At 44.1% G+C, this 14929-nt stretch overlaps 1 protein-coding gene across 1 annotated transcript in view; it reads right to left on the bottom strand.

Annotated features, from left to right (window-relative positions):
* The window catches only part of gli1 (GLI family zinc finger 1), a 53151-nt gene extending 38799 nt beyond the window's left edge, over positions 1-14352 (bottom strand). Inside the window, exon 1 of the mRNA XM_061069943.1 lies at positions 14161-14352. The gene's annotated coding sequence lies outside the window, so the exon portion shown is untranslated. The remainder of the gene's footprint in view (positions 1-14160) is intronic.
* Between the last annotated feature and the right edge of the window lie 577 nt (positions 14353-14929).

Raw genomic sequence — 14929 nt, forward strand, 5'->3', positions numbered from 1 at the left:
TGGCTCTATCCCACAGGAAGCTGGGGTGTGAGCTGGGACACACAAGACATGGTGGGGCTGGTGGGAGGGGGTCGGGGGGTGGAGGGATGCACAAGGACTCGGCTCGCCATCAGCTGTAACTGTTACGCTGGTATTTTCGAGTTACTTTACTGCTGATTATAAGAAATAGATGTGCAAAAAATGCATGAGACGGGCAACTGACTTGTAGGTCACACATAAAGATCCCTGTCATAACAACATGAGGTGGAACTATCTACACTTTTTTTAATTTTTCTCGACTGAAAATCGTTAACCTTGAATCTTATATAATCTGAAAACCAATAGATTCCTGACGTTTCCCCCAAGGGCCAAATCACATTGAGACGTGCATCTAACGATTGAAAGAATAAATTCTTGGTCTTGAAAATTAAGCATCTAATAGATCCACATTTTTACTTGGATCAGCACGAAATAGCACACCCTCATATATATATTGGTTCTCTAAATAAGCCATTTTTCATCAAGAACCGTCCCCTGTTTCGGAATCGCACCAAAATGTAATGGATTCTTCCCTGATATTTTATCCGTCAATAATTTTTCAGAGTAGTTTTTGTGTAATCTTGGATGAAAATGAACCTCCTTGGTAGAGTTAATGAAATTAAACCTTTGCTATTTGTTTGTCTGTCAGCAGGATTACTCAAAAACTACTTGATTGAGTTTCATGAAATTCTTTGTAAGTATAAACGAAGGAATGCTGAATTTTGGCAGGATTTTTGGCGCTCTCCGAGTCCCCTTCTTAGTCATTTTTTGGCCAGAGGGGCTTCTGTTCCAGAACGGCTCAATGAACTTGCTCAAACTTCTTCAAGCCCAACAATTCCCATTTATACCAATCACATCACAGAACCTGACACATGCAGCAAAACAAGGGACCTAAAACTTTTGGTTATCATCAACAACTTACTTCCTTGCTCAACCTCCCCATCTGGGGCCGTTCGCCCACTGCAAGCCCGAGCACATGCACACAACACTTAACATTCACACGGACACATTGACATGCACTAAACGCACAAGTGCTCACCACATTTCTGCTCTACAGCTGCTCGAGAAGACAAGCATCGATAAATAACTCCTCTGGGATCCTGTGGGTTTCCAGAGTTTGAAACTTTGAACATCCAGCGATTGTTCTCCGCAGCATAACAAATTTCCCTTCTTTTCCAAAATGAAGTGCTGCTCTGACCACACCGAGGACTCAGAGACAGTACGAATCTGTCCACCTGTCAGCTCAGCACACCAGGGCTCTTTAATGGACTACAGGTGCCAGCTACTAAGGGCCAATAAAGAGGTGCAGAACAACTGCCTGTCCCGGCCTGAATGGGAATAGCAAGAACAGAGTGATGGACAAGAGAAGGTGGAACTGCTGGGGAAATAATCAGCCGCCGGGAAAGTCCAACAAAGTCACAACCTGCTGCAGAGTCGTCACATCGGGAGACGGGGGGGTTTTGTGTTCATGGAAAGACTCACATTGAGGATCGGGCTTTGATCAATGGCTGAGAACATTGAACAAGGTTCGACTATTTCTTTTGATTAGAGCATAAATGGTGCCAGATGCAAAAACTCAAGAGTTACATATTTGCCATTAAATTGTATTTAAACATTAATTTAAACTTAAATCTACTGATAAAATTAAACAAAAATTATAACCTAATCTTAACCCACTGTAAACAATATGTGACCATATGCAACAGAAAGCTGAAAATTCAGAGTGGCGGTCAATATTTGTATAAAAGTATATTGAACGTTTCATGTATAATTTGTACTACAATGTAAATCAACTGTACTGCAAATACTCTTGAAGTTTTGTCCTGGTAAAATAACGTTAACAACTTTATCACTTAACAGGTGTCATTGTCATTTCCACATCTTCTGCCTTAAAGCACATCAATTATCATCATAAAATTATCATATTCTTAAAAATGTAGAGGTAAGATACTGCATTGTACGTGAACTGGTGTGAATTGGTTTTTGTGCTTTTACAACAAACATTTGCATTAATCACTTAATTCCGGACGTTTTATCTGGGGACCCACTGGAGCGAGGCCTACGAACACTTTATAAAGACTCTTTTAATGTGTGCATTAATCCTTGTAAATTTTAAAGGGGTTTATAGACCATATAGAAGTATAATTACCCAGTTTGTGTGATGTATAGAGATCGTGATAAAACAAGTATGAACTACTATGGCACTCAGTAGAGTTCATAGGTCCCCTTATGAGACCACATGAATATTCACAAGATCTGATATGAAATTGTATCTACACCAAATTGCAAACACTCAATAAATATTAGTCCCCTAAATATTTTCTGAGAAATCGAGGGGAAAGAAAAAAATGAAGGATCTTCATGGGTTCTTCCTTTGGCTCCTACACAACATTGCCTGGGTAGTTTTTGCGTCACACTGCTAACTGACAATTAAAAACGCAGACAAAAACGTACCCTCTTTGGCGGAGGTAGTAAAGAAAGTACTATACACCCTGGCAGAGTTTCCCTTTTCTTGTGGTGGAACCGGGGCTTTTCCCATGATGCACTGTGGCAAAAGGCAGGGAACCACCCTGCATAGGTCGCCAGTCCATCACAGAGCGAACACACAGCGTTGGCGGCTCTGTGTGAAAAGAAGAGTGAGCGTGGATCCCTGTTGACCCTCTGTGTATTCAGCTGAGTCTGGTCCCATAAGCCTGGCATAAATGCCCAGCGTGGTACCTCCATGCTCCCCGTGGTCCAAAGAGCGAGCGGCTCCCTCTCACAGCCTCACTCCTTTCACTGTACCCTGGCCTCTCTCACCCGCAGAAACACACTGTCTCTCCCCCGCCACTTACTCTTCCGCTGTCTCACGCTCTGCCCAAACTTCTGTGAGCAGGTGCACTACTGTCGGAGCTGAAGACAGCGACATGGACAAGAGGAGCATCAGAAGAAAGAAGTACAGGAGGAGGAGGAGGAGGAGGACAACAACTCCGGACCTGAAAAAACAACAGCTGCGACAGCCGCATTGTCATTCCAGCATTTGTTTCATGCTGAGTGCAGCAGCAGGTCAGTTCACGGCATGGGAACCGCAGAACTAATCCCGTTTTGCATCCACGCTCGCACTAGATTGCATCCACAACGTTCAGGATGAGTAAAATGTTATTCAGAGGAGTGTTTATTTTGCCGAGCTGCAACTATTATTAGATTATTCAACAGCGTCAGCGTGCAGAAAGATAAGCAGTGGCCATTACAATAATCGAATCATGGTTTCACTTTTTTCCAGCTTCTTTCAGCCTCTTAAATGTAATGATTGATAAATGAGTTAAATGTTTGTAAACTGAATATCTTTGGACTGTTGGTTAGACAGAAAGAGATTTGAAGGTGTCACTATGGAAAATTATGACAAATGGCGTATTTCACTATTTGGGGTATTTGTTCCCTCAACACACTCACAATCACATCAACTTGATTTCAGATTGGTGTATCTCCAACACTGTTCCACACATTTGGGTCTTGACGTTCTCTAGACTTCACTTAAGAAGAAATCTCCAGAGAGTAGAGGTGAGGGTTGGAGACTCGGTGAGCAGGCAGGCGGATGGACATGATGCATATTCAGCCGCAGAAGTCATATGTTTGACATGTTTACACCAGTGTCAGCTCTTAACACTGAATTCTCTTGTCTTTCCAAGTTGACTAGTCACGGCTTTTCCATATTTAATATTTTTATTCTTAGCCAAGGTCCAATACTTGATAGTTTTAGCATAATATTAGGAGTTCCGTGCATGTCTGGAAGCAACTTCAGTAAACGTGAACCTATCTGAACTCTACGGATAAAAAATCTGCGATCCGATCATTTGGTATATATCCAGTTTGGCTAATAGGCATTTTAAATGTGTTTACTTTCTCTCTTATGGTGCTGGAACCCAGTGGTGACCACACATTCCACAGGAACAGAAGCTCCCCTCAGCAGAGCCCCAGTGGTGTGAAACTGGCCACGGCCATCGCACCTGCAGCCGTCCAGTCACAACACGTAGGTGAGCCCAGCTCCTGCTCCTCTCTCCTGGGGAAATGACCTGCAGGGAGCTTTGTGTGTGGCCACAAACAGGGGCAATGCTGAAAAGTGACGTGACAACAAACTGTCCTCAGTGTTTGACTGACAGCTGCTGTGCCACGTCACTTAGAGAAGAACATTTACTTAAAGGACAATCACACGTTTGTGGAAATACAATTCACTATGTGGCTTTTTCACCTTGGTCCTCTCCTATACACAGGAGGCCATGCTTCATGTTTCACCCTACACGCTATAATCATGTGTGTCTCAGAGTCCTTCTTTTACTGGCTCTCTTTTTGTTCGTTATTGGCGAAGAGGAAATGTCGCCCCTCCTCGTGTAATTAATGGGCACAATTATGTAATTGACGAGTGGTCTGCAGTTCGCTGCAAATAGGTCCAGATGTCCCACGAGGCCTGCCAGTGGAGGACCTCCGTCGTCCTGATCACTTACAGTGGGGTCAGCGCCCGTACCAAGACCCGACTCGCCCCCACACTGTTACCCAGACCCTCTTTTCTTTCTCTTGTAAATAAAGACTTAATGGTTTACAAGCCTTCCAATAACCGTAATACCTTCAGAGTGAATTAGCTCTCAGAGCTGCCAGACACACGGGCTGGAAGGAACCGAGACTGCTGGGAAGAAGAAGAAGAAGCAGAAGAAGAAGAAGAAGAAGAAGAAGAAGAAGAAGAAGAAGAAGAAGAAGAAGAAGAAGAAGAAGAAGAAGAAAAAGAAGCAACACACCCACATGCTTTTCTCTTCTTTACATAAGTAGAGGATTTTTTTGTCTTGAGTTTTTTTTAAAGATACACATTTCTTGTGATCTAAGCCGTTTTCATGCAATTACTTGTTTACTTCCCTCTTCTTGTTGTAGTGTATGTGGTGTGTGTGTGTGTGTGTGTGTGTGTGTGTGTGTGTGTGTGTGTGTGTGTCTGTTTGTGTGTGTGTGGATGTGTCAGCACATAATCATGGTGAACCAGCCTCTAAATTTCACGTTAAGATTACTGCTCTGCTGAAAGCTGATTTACATGCTGCTGATGTCATCGCTCTCTGTGCAGTCGGGCCTGTGCTGCCGCTGCTGAGGCAGAAAAATCTCCCTGTCTTCGGAAGTTTGAGAAACTCAACACTACACAGGTCCTTCAGTGCAGCAGGACCCGACAGGAGGAAGAACTCCAACAGATGTAAATGGTTTAATTAAACAAGGTGAATTCAATTTTTACAAGACTACTTTATGTAAGAACAGTCGAAGAAGGAAGAAGATTGGGGTTAGGAGCCAAAATCTGCTGCCAACCGAACACTGGTTCCTACTCAGCCGGTATCTACTGGACTCAATCGCAATGATTTTAGTTCCTGAGCTATGTACTGAAATAGTTGTCCTGCTTACAGGCAACACAAACATCCCCTACGTGTCTAGTTTACACATTCATACATGGCTCAGGCAGCACGTAATGTTAGCCTGCAGTAAGTTAGTAGCAACCTCAAACTCAAGTCGACACAACAACAAAATGCCTCGACAATGTGGCCGTGTCAAGTGAAAGGATTCAGACACCGGGACAAGCTGCATATGTCTGAATGTTATACTATTTTGTTGCGTAAATTTTTGCGTGAGTTTTGCGTGTATTTATATTTTTATACTTATGTATACTTTCAACTATTAACAGTTAGTTTGTTCAATTTCAACTTGCATCAATAAAAAAGACATTCTTATCATCAACCATTGTTTCGTACCTTTTTTTTAAAGAAAAGGTTCTGGCACCATGATGAAAGCATCAATTTAGCACTGATATCGATAAAAACCCAAACGATACTAAATCCTGAAGAGGATTTTTTACACTTGCTGGTCCTCTCCACCATAAGCAGCTTATATATCGAGGTCTGAATCTCCGCCGTGGAAAAACAGGTCTCGATGGCTGCTTGTTGAGTGAGCTGCTCTCCTTCATCCTAAACATCAGGGAATCTATTCGAAAGCTAGATGTGGGCCCGGATCTTTCTCATGCTGAGCAAAACAAACAGTCATTGCTGGCACGAAATACAGAGGAGCCAGAATTACGTCTTATCTGATCCAAGCTTTTGGGTTGAGACGTGAATTGGCTTTGTCGCTCCTCAAGTACAAACTACTTCTGAGAGGAAATCAGTTTAACCCTGGAATTTCATCAAACTTAATATAAAGTGTCATATTTGGAGGAGAAAAAAAAGAAACTGGAAAATACCATGATAATTTCTTTGCTTATGAGAACTTCTGTGTGTTGCAGCTTCCAGCCACATTCCAGTGCTTAAAAAACAAGAAAGGCGTCATTAAAATGAGAAACACTATCTAACACGAGTGCGCCGAGGTTGCTCAACAAGCGAGGTTCAGCCAGCCAGGCCAGGGGCAGGCAGTCAGGACGGCTGGAGTTGTAAATGTGTTCCAGCAGGAAAAGCCAAGCTGCACAGCGAGGCGAGCAGTCTGGAGTCGGCAACTTTCCCCTGCTCCAGCTAGCGCACCGCCCTCCCTGCAGCCCACCCAAGAAGCAGCCCATGGGCATAAATTTGAGAGCCTGACTCGCTGCGGATTTAAAACAATCTGCATCTCTCTCTCCCTCCCTCCCTCTCTCTAACTCTCTCTCTCTCTTACTCACTCCTCCACATACACTATGAAATGTTGCTCTCATTCACCCTTTTACTCTCTTTTGCTCCGTTTGACTTTCCACCAAATTCCACTGTTAATGAAAATGGAAAGTTCTTTCTCATACTCTGCCAGCAATGTTATTTTTCGAACAGCTTAATTAAGTTTGCGAATATGCAGCAAATGCAGTGGAACTGTACTTTTTCTGTGGAACTGTGCAGTTCTGTTCATAAAGGATTCCCCGTTCCCCGCCGCCGTAAATCAGGCAGCACAGCTTTGTCGAGGCAAAGTTAATTATATCTTACATCTTCCAATAGTTTGCCGAGGGGAATTATTTTCTCGATAACAACTTCGATACAAAGACGACTTGCTAGTTTCCATGTCTGTTTTATGGCAGCGGACCACCGGGAGCAGAGCTGTAAACAATATTTGATGCTTCAGAAGAAAAACGTCCAGTTGCTCCACTTCAGTTTTGGGCGATCACAAAAACCGACTAAACAAGCAAACCTCATCACTTCTGTTAATCACGTCCTGTAGAGTTTGGTTTTTTGAGTTGAGGATTTATTTGTTTGTTTCTGCTCGGAGAGAAACTCAACAGACAAAGGTGCAGTTTTCTCTGAATCACCAGCGAGTCCGTGACGGGTCTGATGAAAGCGGCGTGTGGACTGAACGTCATGTCAGTTCCGCTGTAGTAAATATGACTGAGGGCGCCGTTACCTTTGACCCACAGCAGATTGATGTCAGTGTATCGGTGACGGCTCGGCCTGCATTTGGCCTGCAGCCGTAGTAAGTCATGCCACGCCGCTACGTCCATGCATGCGGACCGACTTCCTGTCGGAGCATCTGATCTGGTTAACGTGGCACCAGCCAGCCAGCAAGGCAGCTTCTCACCACTGTCCCTTAACTCACAGAGCAGGGGAAACCAGAATAGAAGGAAGACGCAGAGGAAGAGCGGGAGGAGAAAGAATGACAGAGCTGAGAGAAAACGAAGGAGGGATATTTATAGAGACCTGGAAGAGAAGTTACAAAAGGAGGCGCGGGAGACAAAGAGAAATAAATTTCATCTTTCTTTGTGGGTCTAGAAGAAAACACAGATCCGTTTTCATAAATATACAGAATGAAGCAACAATACAACTGTGGTTTGGGTCATCCTCTGTTTAAAATGTTGTTTTTGTAACACATTGACGTCCTCACTCCTACATTAAAACATCTATGGTTGAGATGAGTTTAACTCCGTTTACTCCCTTTTCTAGTCCTAATTAGTTTTTACAGAGTTTATGATTGTGAGAATTTGCCTGTGCCCTTTTACTCGTTTTGACCTTGACTAGATCTCAACCAGGTCACAGTGTTACAATTAATTCAGTCATGTACTAAGTCTGGGTTTAAAAACTCAAAACCTTTTGAGTTCTGTGTGAAATGTGTCAGTAACTTTGAAGAGTGAAAATTGTCAGACATCCAAACTTGGGCTAAAATGCTTGGACAAAGTCACCTTTTCTTTGACCAGATATTTTCTGATCCAAATGTAACTTATATTGTTAAAAATAGATTTTGTTCAGCTAAAGTTATTTATTATCTATTGTTAAAACAGGAAGAAAAAAGGGTTCAACTAGTTAATACAGGGCAAAGTAATGCTGCTTTCGGACATGCACTGAACTCTGCACAATTTCCTGACATTTTCCAGCAGCATGTGAGAACACAAATATTGCTCCAGACCTTTTCAGACTCAGCACATTTCTGGAGAATTTACAGCGAGCAAGTAGGCAGGTTGATGATGTTTCCGATACGCAACAGATACGCAACTGGAGGAATTCAAATATCTCAGGATGAAAGAGGAGCCATTTACTCAGAGGATTAGAAGACGCAGGCAAAGTAGTTCTTCATATGTGATAGATAAACTCATTTGCTGGAGACAGGTCTGAAACCGATTTTGGTAAAGCTGGATTGATACCAAAACTCCTGCTATGCGCCTTCATGTGCAGTTACATGTTGATTACTGCTGCATGATGTGTTCATAAATATCATACTGATAAATATCTATTCTGCCTGTATATATATTAAGGAGAGTGTGGTATGTGAAGCTGAAAGTAGCCAGTGAACATCTGCCAAGCCAAGATTTTCAGGCTGCTATCTCATCTCAGATAAGAGCGTTGTTGTCCAGAAGCCTCATCATAAACACACGCAACATGAAAATGCCTCTTAACTCTCCCTCTGTCTCTCTCTCCCTCTCTCTCGCTCCATGGACGTCAGAAATCATCATTCCAGCAGGAAGATGTAATGGCTTATTACATAAAATGGTGCCGGAAATTTTGTGACTGACGTGCAAACTGCTAAAGAGGCGTACACTTGCTTCTTCACAGGCGGAAATTAAAATAAGAGATTGCAGTGTTGTTGGAGAGGGAAGAGAGAAGAAGGAGTTATTTAATCTGGAGCAACGTTTCACCCAGATGTTTTATTCTCTTTTGTGTGTTGCAAAATCTCATTGCATCACACCCACATTATATCACCTGTCACAATGATCTTCCTCTGCTCAGCATCAGAGAAACCTGAGACCGACAGCTTCTAGTTTTCTTCCTCTGGTGACGTCCACCAGGTAGACGTTACAGAAACGCAGGCGGTGAGGAGGGAGACGTCCAGACACCGTGTTTTAACTCCACCGATGATGGCAGCGTGGCTATGGCAACCTGGTGAAATAATAAACACCGCCTCCTCTTCGCTTTCTGCCCGCCAGGACGGCACGCCGTGACTCACCAGTGGCTGAGAACACACACATTGAAACAAACACATGGCCAAACACACACACACACACACACACACACACACTCACTCCTGCACACATGTACCTCCATACATACAACTAATAGAAACTTGCAATAATATAAATACTCAGTGAATTAACCTGCAGGCATAAACACACACAAAGGCACAATTGCAAATAAATCAACTATTCAGTCAGCAGGGGATTTCAAACCTATACAACAAATGGATTCAGTCAACATTCACGCCCATATTAGAACTGCAGCAGTCATCTTTTCAACTTGATATCTGAATTTCCAGATCCACGTTCATCTGTTTTCTGCTAGTAATGTTTCGCCCTGATCGTACAGCTGATCAACATCTTTAATAAAACATTTAGATAAGTTTTGAGTCCCATTAAAGAAGGATTAAGCTACAGATAAACACCAAACTGCCACAATATAAGATGAGACAGGCTGTTGTTACGTTGTCGAGTAACGGTGGAAAATGAAAAAGTAACAGTGTGGGTTGTTTGCGAATAAGAACACTGCTCACGGGATCACCTGGTTCCTATTAGCACCAGTCTGATTTCTAATGTCAACCACATGAAACGATCGCTGTATCGATGTATCAAAAACTGCCACCCTCATTCAAAGAAGAAGGAGGGACAATGGGTAACGGATCAGCTCTGCCTTTTATGCCTCTCACTGTCAGCGACGTGCTTAAACCTACATCACACACACACACACATGTTCCCTCAGGCAGAGGCTAACACTGAAACACTGCATTTACTGTCAAACACAACCTCCAGCTCCCTTTGTGCTGCCTGTTGTGCCACACACGACCTTCTCATCTGGTGTTATTGCAGGGGGTTGAACCACTGTGGGCTCAGGCTTTACACCCAGGCATCCATACAGTAGCCTGTATATGTTTTAGGTTTAAACGGCATATTAACAGTAAAAATATCTCCATCCAGACGGGTGTTTTAAGTTCATATCTGAAATTATCTCCATCCATATAGGGACACACCGGACTGACGACAAGGTGGAACTGTTACTGGTGTAAACGTATTGTTAGAGACATGTTGCATTTGCCGCTGGTGAACCAATCAGAGAGCAAAGAAGGCTTTGTCCAGTCCATACTTTAACGCAGCCCTGGAGTTTTCCAAAGTTTGCCAAACTTCTCAGTTTTTGCCGTTCAAAAACCCCAGATGAGTGTGGACTCCAGGAGCAACACTTATGTGTTTTAAATCTAAATTGTAGAAGTGTGGATGCAGCTCCAGCCATGAACTCAGGAGCTTTGTGGAGTCTTGGTCCAGAGAGGTGGGGAGAGTTGTCCTCCTGAATTCCACCAAACTACACCATGCATTTCCATTTGCATGCATTTTCCAGTACAGTGGTAAGGTGCCATGTCCTGATTGAAGTCAACCCTCCGTCTCATCGCATCAAGGCCAGACTCACACTGTGGTAAAGTGAGACGTCCTCGGATGGAGGAACTTCAAGTTGGCAGCCGACCTAATAAACTTTACACGTTCTAATGAGGGAACAGCTGAGAGACTCTGCGGCACAATGAAAATACAACTTACTGAGACACGTGCATTTCTAAAATTAGATAACAGCTGCAACTTGCAAATTGATTCATCGATCCAGCGTTTGCTCTGATGGAAAATAGCGAAACGGTGGAAATAGAAACCTGTTGCAGAAATGTGTCTGATGCAACTGGTGGGAAAACGCCAAGTGACCACGAACAATCATATTTCCCATGACTACAACATTAGCCTTTTCTATTATGTGTGCCCTTTGGCTAATTCAATTCAAGTGTCTAATGCCTTTGGCCTGTCGTGTCAGGGCACTTCTTAATAACGCCCCTTTCCTCAATTCCTCTGCTTCACTTCAGCATCATTTCATGTTTTAAATGTAGTTCAATGGAGATGGGTTCCTCCACATGGGATCGCGTGAAATCCTCAGTGTGGTGGTGGGACCGAACACTGAACAAAGACTATTTTGCATACATGTCGATCGTGGCTTCTCGTGGTGACATTCAGACGACTCCAATGGGATGAAGTTTGGCTCGGTAATAACCAAAACAACCGTGACCACAATCAATTCACTCTGGTCCCCGGGAACAACAATCCCCATGTCAATGAACGACAACACACACACACACACAAAGTGAATAAAGCTTTGCTGAAACGCAAACTCAGTCGCTGAACCAAAATAACCTTCAAATACCAGAGACCCTGACATGAGCAAGATGAGGTCTCTCCGTGTGCCTTGAAGCACGGGGTGGGGGGGAACTGGGAGATAAAGGAAGAGAAGAAGTGAGTGTGTCTGTGTGTGTGTGTCTTCGCTCATGTGTCCTTTGGAGCATCCCCAGGCCTCCTCTCTGCGGCTGGAGCTGCCGACCGGCCCGGCGCTGGGAGCCTACGTGGTTTGAGCCGGGGCCGGCACAGACAGACAGCTGCTATTAAACCCTGATTGTTTCAGGTTCACAGGGTGTGAAAGGGCCTGATTGAGGGGCTGTGATCCCAGTGAGGGTGGTCTTTCTCTCTCCTCTCCCTCCCCCCCTTAGCCTCCCTCTTTCTGGAAGGTGGGAGGAGGGTGTTTAGGAGGAGGGGGAGGAGTGTTTTTGTGGGTGGGGGGGTTTGCAGGCTATCACGTGACGCGTGTGTTTCTTGCTGAGCCGACCAAAATGGAATCTGGACAAAAACACACCACTTGTTGCTGCCTGCCTGTGAGTGAGTGTGTGTCACGTGACCGACGGGCGGCGGTGCCAGCACAGAAAATTAAACACGCCGTCCAGATAATTAATGCCAGAGACGCCTGTGAGGAGGAGTCCGTGTTCAGATGTGTCCACATTCATGCATTCAACTAACGACTCTCATCGGATTAACAGAAGAGCACCAATTAGACACACAATCCAAATTGTCAATTGTTTTTACCGACCTCAAAGACGGAGGGACCCATCCCACCGAGTTGAACTGTATTCGGCCTGATAGGGACTTATCACTGCTCTGATATGGCCGTGATAAGGCAGATCAGTGCTCTCTTGTGACTGGCTGTGAAGAGGGACAGTCGCTTCCTGTATGGTCTATTTGTTTAAGAGCATTCCCATTAAGGAGCCTTTTGGCCTTAACACACGTGATAAAGAGCAGGGAGGGCGAGGAAGCTCCCCTGCAGAGCCTTTCACGTGTGGCCAGAGGACAAGTGCATGTTCTGCCCCACATGCATTCACCTTGAGGAGAGGAGTCTCTCTGCAATGATTCCATTCAAAAAGCCAAATCTATTCAGCACTTTAAATTTTAGATTAATTATATAACAGGACAAAATGTTTCAAACTGGTTTTCAGATTCACATAAAGTCATTCTTAACTCTCTTACTGTATATATTGTTTTGTTTTGTTTTGTATTGTTGTTTAATGTCTGATTCTTATTTATGTACAGTGCACCAACCACACCAAGGCAATTTCCTGTATGTGCAAATGTACAAGGCAATTAAAAGAATTCTGATTCTGATTCTTGATGCATAACTTACCAAGTTAAGTGACATAAACGAGCTATAACCAACTTTCACAAAATAGCAACACCTCCAACTTAATTTATTTCTTCAACTTCTGATGCATTAAATTCCTAAGATTTCAAATAATGTGATAGTTTAATCACAATGTTGTCTTTCCCTCTCATGTTTTTTGGAGATCTACTTAAGACCCTTGTAATTACACTCTTTCTATGTGTGTGTGTGTGTGTGTGTGTGTGTGTGTGTGTGTGTGTGTGTGTGTGTGTGCACACGTCTGTGCAAATACTGTTTAGGAAAGTTGTAGGTCTGTGTGCTTAGCACTTCTCAATGTCACTTTGGAATAAATAAGTGTTTGGCTTCTCCATTGAATCCAGTGTTGACGCTCTTCAGTCCAGGGCCACTACATGAAGCCTGCAGCAGCCTAATCTTTGCACATTAACAGCTACAGTCACCTCTTACTCAGACATTTAGACCCAATAATCTGTCGCAGATTAGAGCTAGATTATGGAAAGAAAGGCTTTGATATAAAGCAGAAATAATAAGCCAAAACCTTTCAATAAGCTCAAACATTGATCGTGCAGTTTGTGGGTTATTTACAGGAGCTTTTCACCCCTGGAGCCTCGACCCCACAGTCCTCTGTGGTGCTGTTGTTGTTGTTTGGTGGGTGTCCTGACAGAAACTCACATTTGGAAAAGATATTGGCACCTCAGGCATTCCAGGTTACAAGAAACAGCTGTTCTTGGGGCGGCCTTGCCACCATTATGTGTGCCAGAGGCTTTTAAAATGTGCTGGAAGTCAGACCCCCAAAATGAAAGACTCAAACCTGAAGACATGGAGGAGGTAGAGGTGGACAGACTTTCATTTTATGAGCTGTAAAGTCTGATTAACTTAACTTCCACGTGGACAGAAATAAGAGGACGATTTGCACTGAGGAGGAATCAAATGAGTCCTCAAAATCAGAAAGGCTGAAGTTAGTGGAAATGATTTGCTACAGAATGAGTGGATTTTGGAGTGTTTGGAGGAAATGAAAAGCCCAATTAGTCAATGCGTAAAAAGTTACGCACCATCACCTGAGGAGATGCAGCCAACGGAGAACTTCCAGAACACATTAGAAAGTTTTCTCTGCTTCAGAAAGTAGACAAGTAATTCATGGAAACCCGAGCATTGACACACAGCTTAACAAAACAGGCTGGAGACTCGTTAGTTTCTCGGGGATCGGTCGTGATTTCAGGAGCGAACACAAATCATCAGCAGCGCTTCTTACCTCAGGTTGACGCGCGGATCTTCAGCATGAAACTTGGAGACGTGGTCCCACAAACACACACTCAGTCCCGGGCTGGAGGAGCTCAGCGGGTCCCAGGACTGGGAGAGACTGGGTTTCCAGTAAAGCCTCCCCTCTCTCTCTCCCCTCTCTCTTTCTCTCCCCTCTTTTCTTTCTGGCACACGCACTCGGATGGAGATGGACCGGCTTCTTCCTCGCAGGCGCTGTTATCCTGTTTCAGAATGGCTTCTCCATGGCGGTTCCCCTCACATTCACTGCACGCAGACGGACGGTGACAAACCTGAACCCCATGTTCGGCCGTGGAGTCCCGCAAACCGCCCTGGAGTTCGGCTGCACAGCCAATGCGGGAATGCGCACCCCCTTCTCCTCCCTCCCTCCCCCTCCCTCCCTTTCTCCACAGTCTGTGGACCACCCCGAAACAGGAAGTTCACTTTTTGTTTTTCTTGAGAAGGAGCTCCATGCTGCTGCAGTTTTCCCCTCAAAACCCCAACACGCCCCACGTTCTCCCCTCGGAGTGATAGGTTTTCTGACGTGTTTCTCTTTGTGCGTAATTGTGAGAACATTTGTTGCGCCACGGATTAGTTATTTAAAGATTATGCATGTGTGTATAAAACACTCGTAGGGACACGGCTGGGACTATATATAAAGATCGCCGTTATCTAGTCATTGGGATAATGTATCTATAAATGTTTTTGTTTACTTGAATGGTGTAACTTCATAGCAGCCTGTGGGACAGCGTGTGTGGCAGCAG

Source organism: Limanda limanda, chromosome 4 (assembly GCF_963576545.1).
Source record: "Limanda limanda chromosome 4, fLimLim1.1, whole genome shotgun sequence".
NCBI classification, from domain to species: Eukaryota; Metazoa; Chordata; class Actinopteri; order Pleuronectiformes; family Pleuronectidae; genus Limanda; species Limanda limanda.